We start from the raw sequence: 11,523 nt of genomic DNA, 5'->3' as shown, positions 1-11,523 counted from the left end.
GGTCGGTTGGAAAAAAGGTAGTCAACGCTCGCGTTCCGTCCGTACCGAGAGGTACGGACGGAACGGACGGACGGTGAGGTACGAACGTTTTGTCATGACAAAACCGACGCACAACTGGAATTCCTGCCGAAATTATGTACACACACATTGATTACTAAATTATTATCTCGGATGTTTATATTTTTCATACTTTTAATTACTTGTTGAATAAGAGACCAACATACCAGTGGCCCGGGTAGCTCAGTCGGTAGAGCGTTAGGCTTTTAACCTAACGGTCCAGGGTTCGAGCCCCTGCTCGGGCGCGTGTTCTTTTTCTTTGTTTCTTTTTTATTATTATTATGATTATTTCTGTATGTTTGCTAGAGGAGGGACAGGGTTTCGTACAATACCGTATCGGCGAGGCGTTCGATGAGGTTGTGTGTCCTCGTAAAGTATGCAGGAGCTAGGTGATACGTGAGCATGAAGAGCGATCAACACAACTTCGAAAGCATAGTGAGCAGGATATGCATCAACGGCGCGATGTTTCAAAACTTTTTATGTTCTTCAAGGGAGCTCTATATAATAGCACTAAAATATTGTCTACATCTTCCTTCGCTGACAAAATAGTCACGATATATGAATTAAAATGACTGAACGTTTTCCTTTTGAGTTATTACCCTACCTGCCCGCGTTCGTGGTAACTTGGAGATCCGCAAGATCGTATTTATATGAACGTTTAACAAAAAATAGCGAGTACCCATTCACATCATCCTCTCAAGCGAAATGTTCAAAACATACGCCAAACGCAGCGCGCGACTTCGAGCATCCCTGCAATGGGAAATGGCGGTAACGTACACATTGCTAAGCGGTGATTGAATTATTTATCACGCACTAGTATTTATCAGCACACAGTAATTCAAGTTTCTTACAAATCGATTGTTATGCTAAATAAAGCAAAGAAGTCAGACCCAAAGTTTTGGTGTCAGATAGATTATATTAAAGAGACGCGTGGGCTCGAGATAAGATTCAATCTACTGTCTGTTTTTTTTATATATATGTAGGATGTATATATATATATATATATATATATATATATGTACGGCTTGTGCTATATCTTGCTCAGGTGTCACGTGCTTCAGGATAGCACTTACATTTATTGGCTCTCGCGTTGCGTGTTTCTGTGCGCGTACGTGTTTTAAAGAGCCACACATACGGATAGCGTCTATCACCTTGAAGTTTCACCCCTTGAGGAGGAGTCGAGTACATTATCTGTCAAATCGCAATTTGCAAACTCCCAATAATACGTATTATCGAACTGCAACCTAACTTTGTCAGGTACTTGAAAAGTTAGGCTGCATGCCACATTCTTGCATATATGCAGTGCTTACCCGCATTCGTCGTCAAGTTGGGCTATGCTTTTCACATCGTACCGCACTGTACGACGAAGAGTAAAGGGGATATGAATCAGCCATAGTGGAACGTTGACGCGTTTCACCGTCATATATATGTCGTATATGCAATCTCTAATATGTGCGCGACATATAAAGGAAGGAGGCACACCTGCCTTCGAGGAAAGCAAGTGCAGCGGCATAATCCGATGACAATAGTGCGTGTTGCAATTTATTTGGCAAATGTCAATATGAGCAAACATCCGAGGATGGTAAAATCCTGACCTTTAGTGCGATCGGCAAGATTGTAACTCGGCACGTTACTGCAAGAATATTTCCCCGCGCGAAATGCAACAGGACAAATTTTTCATGTAGCATAATTTACGAGGGAGTCCCTTTTCAATTTAATTACATAGTAGGGTCCTTCGATCGTTCTCGGGTTTTATATTTTTTTGGAATTCGAGCTGGAAAAGGTGGGGGTTAAATCAAATTCGGGTGTTATTCTTTAAAGAGGAAAACCGGGGAGTAATGGGTGAATTTTGTGGTCTTGCGTGAAGACCGGTGGAGGACCGGGGGTCTTGTTGTCCGGCAGCACAAAATTCGGTATCTTCTATTTTTTTTTATATGCATCCTACAAACGATTAACGCAACTAAAAGTTTGTACACAAGCGAATTCCCTCGCAGGAACATATATACGTGAAAGCAAGGAGCTGAGCTGCTCGCAAATCATCTGAAGGACTGATGGATCCCTACAAATCCGCATTGTCAGGCATTATTTATTAATACGTCTAAACGAAACCGCGCATTAACAAAAACAGATAGAGACGGGTTCGATGATTCCTACTTTACATTCTTCTTGCATTTTTTGAACATGTATTACTGTGCTTAGTTAACCATACCCTTTCTAGTGTTACACTCCGCTTATTACCACGATCCCGTGGTCGTGCTACCAAGGTTGTCACAAACCACAGTAGAAATATATCCCACATGGCACAGCTTCCGGCTGAAAGAACATCATATACAATACGGCAAGCCTCTCCCGCGATATCTAAAGCTACAAACAAGCCGGTTCCTTATTTTATGTAGGTGTAAATAATAACTGGTGGTCAAGTCGCCGTACGGTTGAGCGGTCGGTTGGAAAAAAGGTAGTCAACGCTCGCGGTCCGTCCGTATCTCGGTACGGACGGAACGAACGGACCGAGAGGTACGGTCGTTTAGTCATGACAAAACCGACGCACAACTGGAATTCCTGCCGAAATTATGTACACACGCATTGATTACTAAAAGATGTTTATATTTTTCATATTTTTAACTACTTGTTGAATAAGGGACCGACATCCCAGCGGCCCGGGTAGCTCAGTCGGTAGAGCGTTAGGCTTTTAACCTAACGGTCCAGGGTTCGAGCCCCTGCTCGGGCGTGTGTTTTTTTTTTCTTTTATTTAGTATTATGATTATTTGTGTATGTTTGCTAGAGAAGGGACAGGGTTTCGTACAATACCGGGTCGGCGAGGCGTTCGATGAGAATTAAGGTTGTGTGTCCTCGTAAAGTGTGCAGGAGCTAGGTTATACGTGGGCATGAAGAGCGATCAACACAACTTCGAAAGCATAGTGAGCAGGATATGCATCAACGGCGCGATGTTTCAAAACTTTCTATGTTCTTCAAGGGAGCTCTATATAATAGCACCAAAATATTGTCTACATCTTCCTTCGCTGACAAAACAGTCACGATATGAATTAAAATGATTGAACGTTTTCCTTTTGAGTTATTCCCCTACCTGCCGGCGTTCGTGGTAACTTGGAGATCCGGAAGATCGTATTTATATAAACGTTTAACAAAAAATAGCGAGTACCCATTCACATCATCCTTTCAAGCGAAATGTTCAAAACATACGCCAAACGCAGCGCGCGACTTCGAGCATCCCTGCACTGGGAAATGGCGGTAACGTACACATTGCTAAGCGGTGATTGAATTATTTATCACGCACTAGTATTTATCAGCACAGAGTAATTCAAGTTTCCTACAAATCGATTGTTACGCTAAATAAAGTCAGAGCCAAAGTTTTGGTGTCAGATATTATATTAAGGAGAAGCGTGGGCTTCGAGATAAGATTCAATCTACTGTCTGTTCTTTCTATATATATATATATATATATATATATATATATGCAGTAAACTCTCACTTGTAAGAACGTCGGTTTATTGAATATTTCAGACTAACGAACTTTTTAAAAATCGCCGGCAGTTTTCTTATAGATTCTATGCAAACATGTTCCACTTAAACAAATTTCGGAACAGTCACGAACTCGCTCAGAGGACCAAGGTTTATTTTTACGAACCACGTGGTGTGTTTTTCATCGGCTCCGTTCAGCCTTCCAGTATTAAGTAACAACGGCAATCCGCGTGCCCACTTTCGAGATGAGTGCGATGAAACGGAAGCGGTTGTCTCTCTCGGACAAGCTGGAAATCCTTCAGCGCCTAGACAACGGTCAAAGGCAAGTGAACGTTGCAAAGGACTACGGAATTGCACCGTCGACGTTGTCAACGATTGTGAAACAAAAATCGAAGCTTGAAGAAGAAACTTCGATGAATCCGGCCAGGAAACTACTCTGCATGGGGTACTTCAAAGAAGTGGACGATGCCATTGCGGTATGGCTTCGCGACCTACGATCTCAAAACATTCCAGTGTCCGGCCCGATGATACAGGGCAAAGCGAAGGAATTTGCTCTTCTTCGGGACGTTCGCGACTTCGAAGCAAGCAGTGGATGGCTTACACGATTTTGGGATAGGCGTGGGATCGCGTGGAAAACGATTTGCGGTGAAAGCAAGGATGCCGACCAAGCGGCAGCGAGAACCTGGAGGGATGAGGTTGTAGCTGAAGTTGTAGGGCATACATTGGAAAGTTGAGAGACTTTGTGTCTCAACAGCAAGCTGTGCCAGAAGAAGTGTACAAAAACATTGACTCTTTGGACAGTTTTGTTACTTCCTGTGCTTTAAAAGTACAAGTGCAGAAGAAGATTACAGATTTATTTTCTAAGTAAGAAAGGCAGCATTATAACTGTTATGAACATTGTACTTGTTGATACGTACAAATTCCATTTCACACATTTCTAACACTATGGATGCCATGTCTATTGCTCCATGAATTGCACTTGAAACTTTTGACTCTGTATGCCATGTCTTATGTTGGTCTAGTGAATATTCAGTTTAGTGAACTTTCAGTTAAGCGAACTATTTTCTTCGGCCCCTTGAAATTCACTCAAGTGAGAGTTCACTGTATACACCGCTTGTGCTATATCTTGCGCAGGTGTCATGTGCTTCAGTATAGCACTTACATTTATTGGCTCTCGCGTTGCGTGTTTGTGTGCGCGTGTTTTAAAGAGCCACACATACGGATAGGGTGGCTAGAAGGCCCCTTCTAGCCGCCCTAATACGGATAGCGTGCATCACCTGAATGTTCGACCACTTGAGGAGGAGTCGAGTACATTAACTGTCAATTCGCACCGCACAGTACGACGAAGAGTAAAGGGGAGATGAATTAGCCATAGTGGAACGTTGACGCGTTTCACCGTCATATATATGTCGTATATGCAATCTTTAATATGTGCGCGACGTATAAAGAAAGGAGGCACACCTGGCTTCGAGGAAAGCAAGTGCAGCGGCATAATCCGATGACAATAGTGCGTGTTGCAATTTATTTGGCAAATGTCAATATGAGCAAACATCCGAGGAGGTAAAATCCTGACCTTTAGTGCGATCGCCAAGATTGTAACTCGGCACATTACTGCAAGAATATTTCCCCGCGCGAAATGCAACAGGACATAAATTTTTTGATGTAGCATAATTTACGAGGGAATCCCTTTTCAATTTAATTACATAGTAGGGTCCTTCGTTCTCGGGTTTTATATATTTTTTTGAATTCGAGCTGGAAAAGGCGGGGGTTAAAATTCGGGTGTTATTCTTTAAAGAGGAAAACCGGGGAGTAATGGGGGAATTTCGTGGTCTTGCGTGAAGACCGGTGGAGGACCGGGGGTCTTGTTGTCCGGCAGCACAAAATTCGGTATCTTCCATTTTTTTTTATACATCCTACAAACGATTAACGCAACTAACGGTTTGTATACAAGCGAATTCCCTCACAGGAACATATATACGTGAAAGCAAGGAGCTGAGCTGCTCGCACATCATCTGACGGACTGATGGATCCCTACAAATCCGCATTGTCAGGCATTATTTATTAATACGTCTAAACGAAACCGCGCATTAACAAAAACAGATAGAGACGGGTTCGATGATTCCTACTTTACATTTTTCTTGCATTTTTTGAACATGTATTACTGTGCTTAGTTAACCATACCCTTTCTAGTGTTACACTTCGCTTACTACCGCGATCCCGTGGTCGTGCCATGGTCGTGCTACCAAGGTTGTCACAAACCACGGTAGAAATATATCCCAAATGGCACAGCTTCCGGCTGAAAGAACATCATATACAATACGGCAAGCCTCCCCCGCGATATCTAAAGCTACAAACAAGCCGGTTCCTTATTTTATGCAGGTGTAAATAATAGACAGCTTTAGCAGAGCGTTTGCTTGCGCTCCGCTCCGCACACGTTTCACGCGCACCGGTGGCTGCACAGAATGCATTGATTTCGCTTATCTAACAAGAGCGTCTTCCAGAGATGCCACTGATGTGCTCTCAGCTTGGCGGTAAAATGATTACGAAAGCAACTACACGCTCCCTGACGCACCGCTATATCGGGTTCCTAGCGGAACGTGGTCAGCGTCCCACGTTCCGCTGCCGCTATGTATGCTGTGCGCACGCGCGTCAGTGGTCCCAGTAGCGTTTTGCTGAGCGGCTGCGTGCCAATTGTTGTGATATTCCGGTCTGAGCGGAGCGGACCGTAAACGCTCTGCTAAAACTCTCTAATAACTGGTGGTCAAGTCGCCGTATGGTTGAGCGGTCGGTTGGAAAAAAGGTAGTCAACGCTCGCGGTCCGTCCGTATCTCGGTACGGACGGAACGGACGGACCGAGAGGTACGGACGTTTTGTCGTGACAAAACCGACGCACAACTGGAATTCCTGCCGAAATTATGTACATACACATTGATTACTAAATTATTGTCTGAGATGTTTATATTTTTCATATTTTTAATTACTTGTTGAATAAGGGACGGATATCCCAGCGGCCCGGGTAGCTCAGTCGGTAGAGCGTTAGGCTTTTAACCTAACGGTCCAGGGTTCGAGCCCCTGCTCGGGCGCGTGTTTTTTTTTTTTTCTTTTTTATTATTATTATGATTATTTGTGTATGTTTGCTAGAGGAGGGACAGGGTTTCGTACAATACCGGATCGGCGAGACGTTCGATGAGAATTAAGGTTGTGTGTCCTCGTAAAGCGTGCAGGAGCTAGGTTATACGTGGGCATGAAGAGCGATCAAGACAACTTCGAAAGCATAGTGAGCAGGATATGCATCAACGGCACGATGTTTCAAAACTTTTTATGTTCTTCAAGGGAGCTCTATATAATAGCACTAAAATATTGTCTACATCTACCTTCGCTGACAAAATAGTCACGATATGAATTAAAATGATTGAACGTTTTCCTTTTGAGTTATTCGCCTACCTGCCGGCGTTCGAGGTAATTTGGAGATCCGCTAGAGCGTATTTACAGAAACGTTTAACAAAAAATAGTGAGTACCCATTCACATCATCCTCTCAAGCGAAATGTTCAAAACATACGCCAAATGCAGGGCGTGACTTCGAGCATCCCTGCAATGGGAAATGGCGGTAACAGGCACGTACCCAGGATTATTTTTCGGGGGGGGGGGCAACTTAAGGTAACTTTTCTATGCAAATGAAGGGGGGGTACCTCTACTAGTACAAATGTGAATAACGCCCACCATTCGCCATAAGAACGCGTGAACCCACAGAAGAGAAATGAAATAAGGTGTATTTTACTCGTACGCCTGTGTGATACACCTCTCCTTTACTTGGCAAACAAAGAACCACGTCAAATGGACTCGCGCAGGAAAGAAGCGCAGAAAGGACACTGCCAAGAACCAGTAAAGAAGAAAAAGTGTAAAATAAAGATTACTTTAGTAGAATAGAACTTAAAAAGAACAGCAGTTGGCAACAAAGGCACATGGACCGCGCGGAGTTAGATTACTCCGCCAGCCAATCACAGAAGCAAACAAAATCGTCGTCATGCGGCCATTTCAATATGGCGTTGTACTTGATACCTCCGGAGCGTCTGCTTTTCTTGAAGAGTCTTTTCATCGGCAGAAATAATTATGTGTCTAACAGACATGGACAAAATGTATGGAGTCCTCAAAAGTCCGTGGTGCGGTTCATTTCACTGATCATGAAACTTCATTTTACTCATGAAACTTTACTGCCAAATTTAAGTGAAACTTCACAACAAATAGTTGTAGCGAAGCCAAGCATATTTCAGTTCAATAAAGAATTAGGTATTCGCCATTCCACCATATAGGCGAGGGAAAAAGGTATGAAATTGCATGCTAATAATTTTATTCTTGTGGCTACCGCCTTATTTGGGTAACAGAAAAAATTTGAAGTACGAATTATTTGCAGCCTCGCGGAGGAACAGTGGCTGGCGGTGATGAGGGCGTGGGCGGGGTTTCATTGCAGACTTAAGTTGTATCCGACTATATTAGCGCTTTTTTAATAGCTCTGTAAGAATTATACAGAAACATATGTTTGCGGAACAATCACAATTCTTTTGGATCCCTCGTTTACTGCTGTAACAAGTGCCACAACCAACTCGTATTGTTATTAGGGAAGCTACGCAACGATGCGTGGCCGCCATTCGCGTACGACCGCGTATGGCGCAGGAAGCTGCGATTCTAGGCGTACTGCGCCCACCGCGGAAGGTTAGAAAAACACCTACATAAGCACAGCAGAGACGTGGTTACGTTAGGCGGCTCTAATGATAACAGTAGAATCGTCATTCAGAACACACGGAATTGTCCTCCACTTCCGGCGGCGTTTTCTCTGTTCATTTCTAAATAAAGAGATGACAGATGTTGATCCACAAATAGTTTCATAAACAATGGCTAAATTTGTTAATTTTCGCTTTTCCTTCCTGTTCGGCTGCTGTCTCGGCCCTCTCCCTTAGTAGATCGCTTAGTAGATCGCTTAACTCCTTGACAGTCTTGTTTCCAGTTGCCAATTATGCACGAAAAGTGCTGCACACTTAGGCAAAAGCCAGACGAGTTAACGGGTGACAGTCATATTGCCCATGATTTCAAGGGTTATTGCAAGGTTTGATGATGGACGCTGTCTCGCATTATTTTATTTTGCACCTTATCTAACCCATATCACGGGTATATGGTTCCGAGGATCTGTCAGCGTCGCGGCGAGCCGTCACTTGAGGAAATAATGAAAGGAAAAGAAAAGTTAAACGCAGTTGCCATTTTCTCTGGCCGCAACTCGTTCCACGTGCATACAGACCACCTGACTACGAACTGAATCCCTGTCCCGGTCCGTGGATCAGTCTAGACGAAGAAGGTTGAACTAACAAAGCAACAACGATGCACGTGACCGTTGAATAGACGGTGACAACTGAATGCATCTCGAGTTAATCGTGCGGGCACCGAATTGATGAGGAAACTGGCCTTCTCATCCCAGGAGATGCCAACAACTACCGCCATCCAAAAGGAGTGAAAAAGGCGACAAAATATTGACCGCCGAATGGCTGTCACGTCTCAACATTGATTTGGCAGTGCTTTAGGAATGTGTGTGAGAAGTGGTGGCGTGGGTTGGGGGGGGGGGAGGTATGCGTCCTAATTTCGGGGGGGGGGGGCGGGCCCTCCCGGGCCCCCCCTTGGGTACGTGCCTGGGCGGTAACGTACACATTGCTAAACGGTGACTGAATTATTTATCACGCACTAGTATTTATCAGCACAGAGTAATTCAAGTTTCTTACAAATCGATTGTTATGCTAAATAAAGCGAAGAAGTCAGACCCAAAGTTTTGGTGTCAGATATTATATTCATGTCTGTTCTTTATATATATATATATATATATATATATATATATACCGCTTGTGCTATATCTTGCGCAGGTGTCATGTTTCAGGATAGCACTTACATTTATTTGCTCTCGCGTTGCGTGTTGGTGCGCGCGTGTTTAAAGAGCCACACATGCGGATAGCGTGCATCACCTTAAAGTTCAACCAATTGAGGAAGAGTCGAGTACATTAACTGTCAGATCGCGATTTGCAAGCTGCCAATAATACGTATTATCGAACTGCAACCCAACTTTGTCAGGTACTTGACAAAGTTAGGCTGCACGCATGCATTTTTACACTTGCAGTGCTTACCCGCATTCGTCGTCAAGTTGGGCTATGCTTTTCACATCGTACCGCACTGTACGAGGAAGAGTAAAGTGGGGATGAATTAGTGGGGAACGTTGACGCGTTTCACCGTCATATATATGTCATATATGCAATCTTTAATATGTGCGCGACATATAAAGGAAGGAGGCACACCTGCCTTCGAGGAAAGCAAGTGCAGCGGCATAATCCGATGACAATAGTGCGTGTTGCAATTTATTTGGCAAACGTCAATATGAGCAAACATCCGAGGAGGTAAAATCCTGACCTTTAGTGCGATCGGCTTAGAAGGACAGAAAGCTGAGCTAGTTGGTAAGGATTCATTATGCAAAAAAGGTGAGGCGTGAAGAGAAGACAAGAGAAGGGGACAACACAAACTTTTTTTTTTTTGCATAATGTGCGATCGGCATAACTTTAACTGGGCACGTTACTTCAAGAATATTCTCCCGCGAGAAATGCAACAGGACATACATTTTTCATGTAGCCTAATTTACGAGGGATTCATTTGCGAATTAATTACATAGTAGGGTCCTTCGTTCTCGGGTTTTATATATATATATTTTTTTTGTAATTCGAGGTGGTAGAGGTGGGGGTTAAAATTCGGGTGTTATTCTTTAAAGAGGAAAACCGGAGAGTAATGGAGGAATTTTGTGGTCTTGCGTGAAGACCGGTGGAGGACCGGGGGTTTTGTTGTCCGGCAGCCCAAAATTCAGGATCATTTATTTTTTTATTTTTTTGGGTAAATCCTACAAACAATTAATGCAACTAAGGGTCTGTACACAAGCGAATTCCCTCACAGGAACATATATACGTGATAGCAAAGAGCTGAGCTGCTCGCAAATCGTCTGACGGACTGATGGATCCCTACAAATCCGTATTGTGAGGCATTATTAATACGTCTAAAAGAAACCGCGCACTAACAAAAACAGATAGAGACGGGTTCGATCATTCCTACTTTACATTTTTCTTGCATTTTTTGAACATGTATTACTGTGCTTAGTTAACCATACCCTTTCCAGTGTTACACTTCGCTCATTACCGCGATCCCGTGGTCGTGCTGCCAAGGTTGTCATAGAACACGGTAGAAACATATCCCACATGGCATAACTTCTCGCTGAAAGAAGATCATATACAATACGGCAAGCCTCTCCCGAGATATCTAAAGCTACAAACAAGCCGGTTCCTTATCGGTCGGTTGGAAAAAATGTAGCCAACGCTCGCGTTCCGTTCGTACGGACGGAACGGACGGATCGAGAGGTACGGACGTTTTGTCATGACAAAACCGACGCATAACTGGAATTCCTGCCGAAATTATGTACATACACATTGATTACGAAATTATTGTCGCAAATGTTTATATTTTTGATATTTTTAATTACGTTTTGAATAAGGGGCCGCAATCCCAGCGGCCCGGGTAGCTCAGTCGGTAGAGCGTTAGGCTTTTAACCTAACGGTCCAGGGTTCGAGCCCCTGCTCGGGCGCGTGTTTTTTTTTTTTTTCTTCCAATATTTCTTTTTTATTATTATTACGATTATTTGTGTACGTTTGCTAGATGAGGGACAGTGTTTCGTACAATACCGAGCCGGCAAGGCGTTCGATGATAATGTTCGATGAGTGTCCTCGTAAAATATGCAGGAGCTAGGTTATACGTGAGCACAAAAAAAGACAGCTTCGAAAGCGTACTGGGCAGCATATGTGTCAACGACACGATGTTCCAAAACTTTTTATGCTCTTTAAAGGAGCACTGTATAATAACACCAAAAATTTGTCTCCATCTTCCGTCGTTGACAAAATAGTCACGATATGAATTAA

General features: G+C 43.5%; 4 non-coding genes across 4 annotated transcripts; all 4 read left to right on the top strand.

The window, feature by feature from the left end:
• The first annotated feature begins 229 nt into the window (after positions 1 to 229).
• On the top strand, positions 230 to 302 carry TRNAK-UUU (transfer RNA lysine (anticodon UUU)). Its single transcript has one exon. It is a non-coding gene; the product is annotated as a tRNA-Lys (tRNA).
• A 2,410-nt stretch (positions 303 to 2,712) lies between these two features.
• Positions 2,713 to 2,785, top strand: TRNAK-UUU (transfer RNA lysine (anticodon UUU)). The gene has a single exon. It is a non-coding gene; the product is annotated as a tRNA-Lys (tRNA).
• A 3,762-nt stretch (positions 2,786 to 6,547) lies between these two features.
• TRNAK-UUU (transfer RNA lysine (anticodon UUU)) lies at positions 6,548 to 6,620 on the top strand. Its single transcript has one exon. It is a non-coding gene; the product is annotated as a tRNA-Lys (tRNA).
• Positions 6,621 to 11,119: 4,499 nt separating this feature from the next.
• On the top strand, positions 11,120 to 11,192 carry TRNAK-UUU (transfer RNA lysine (anticodon UUU)). The gene has a single exon. It is a non-coding gene; the product is annotated as a tRNA-Lys (tRNA).
• The last annotated feature ends 331 nt before the right edge of the window (positions 11,193 to 11,523 follow it).

Source organism: Dermacentor andersoni, chromosome 6, assembly GCF_023375885.2.
Source record: "Dermacentor andersoni chromosome 6, qqDerAnde1_hic_scaffold, whole genome shotgun sequence".
NCBI lineage: Eukaryota > Metazoa > Arthropoda > Arachnida > Ixodida > Ixodidae > Dermacentor > Dermacentor andersoni.
The sequence above is the reverse complement of the archived record's forward strand: the minus strand, read 5'-3'. Positions and strand labels throughout refer to the sequence as shown.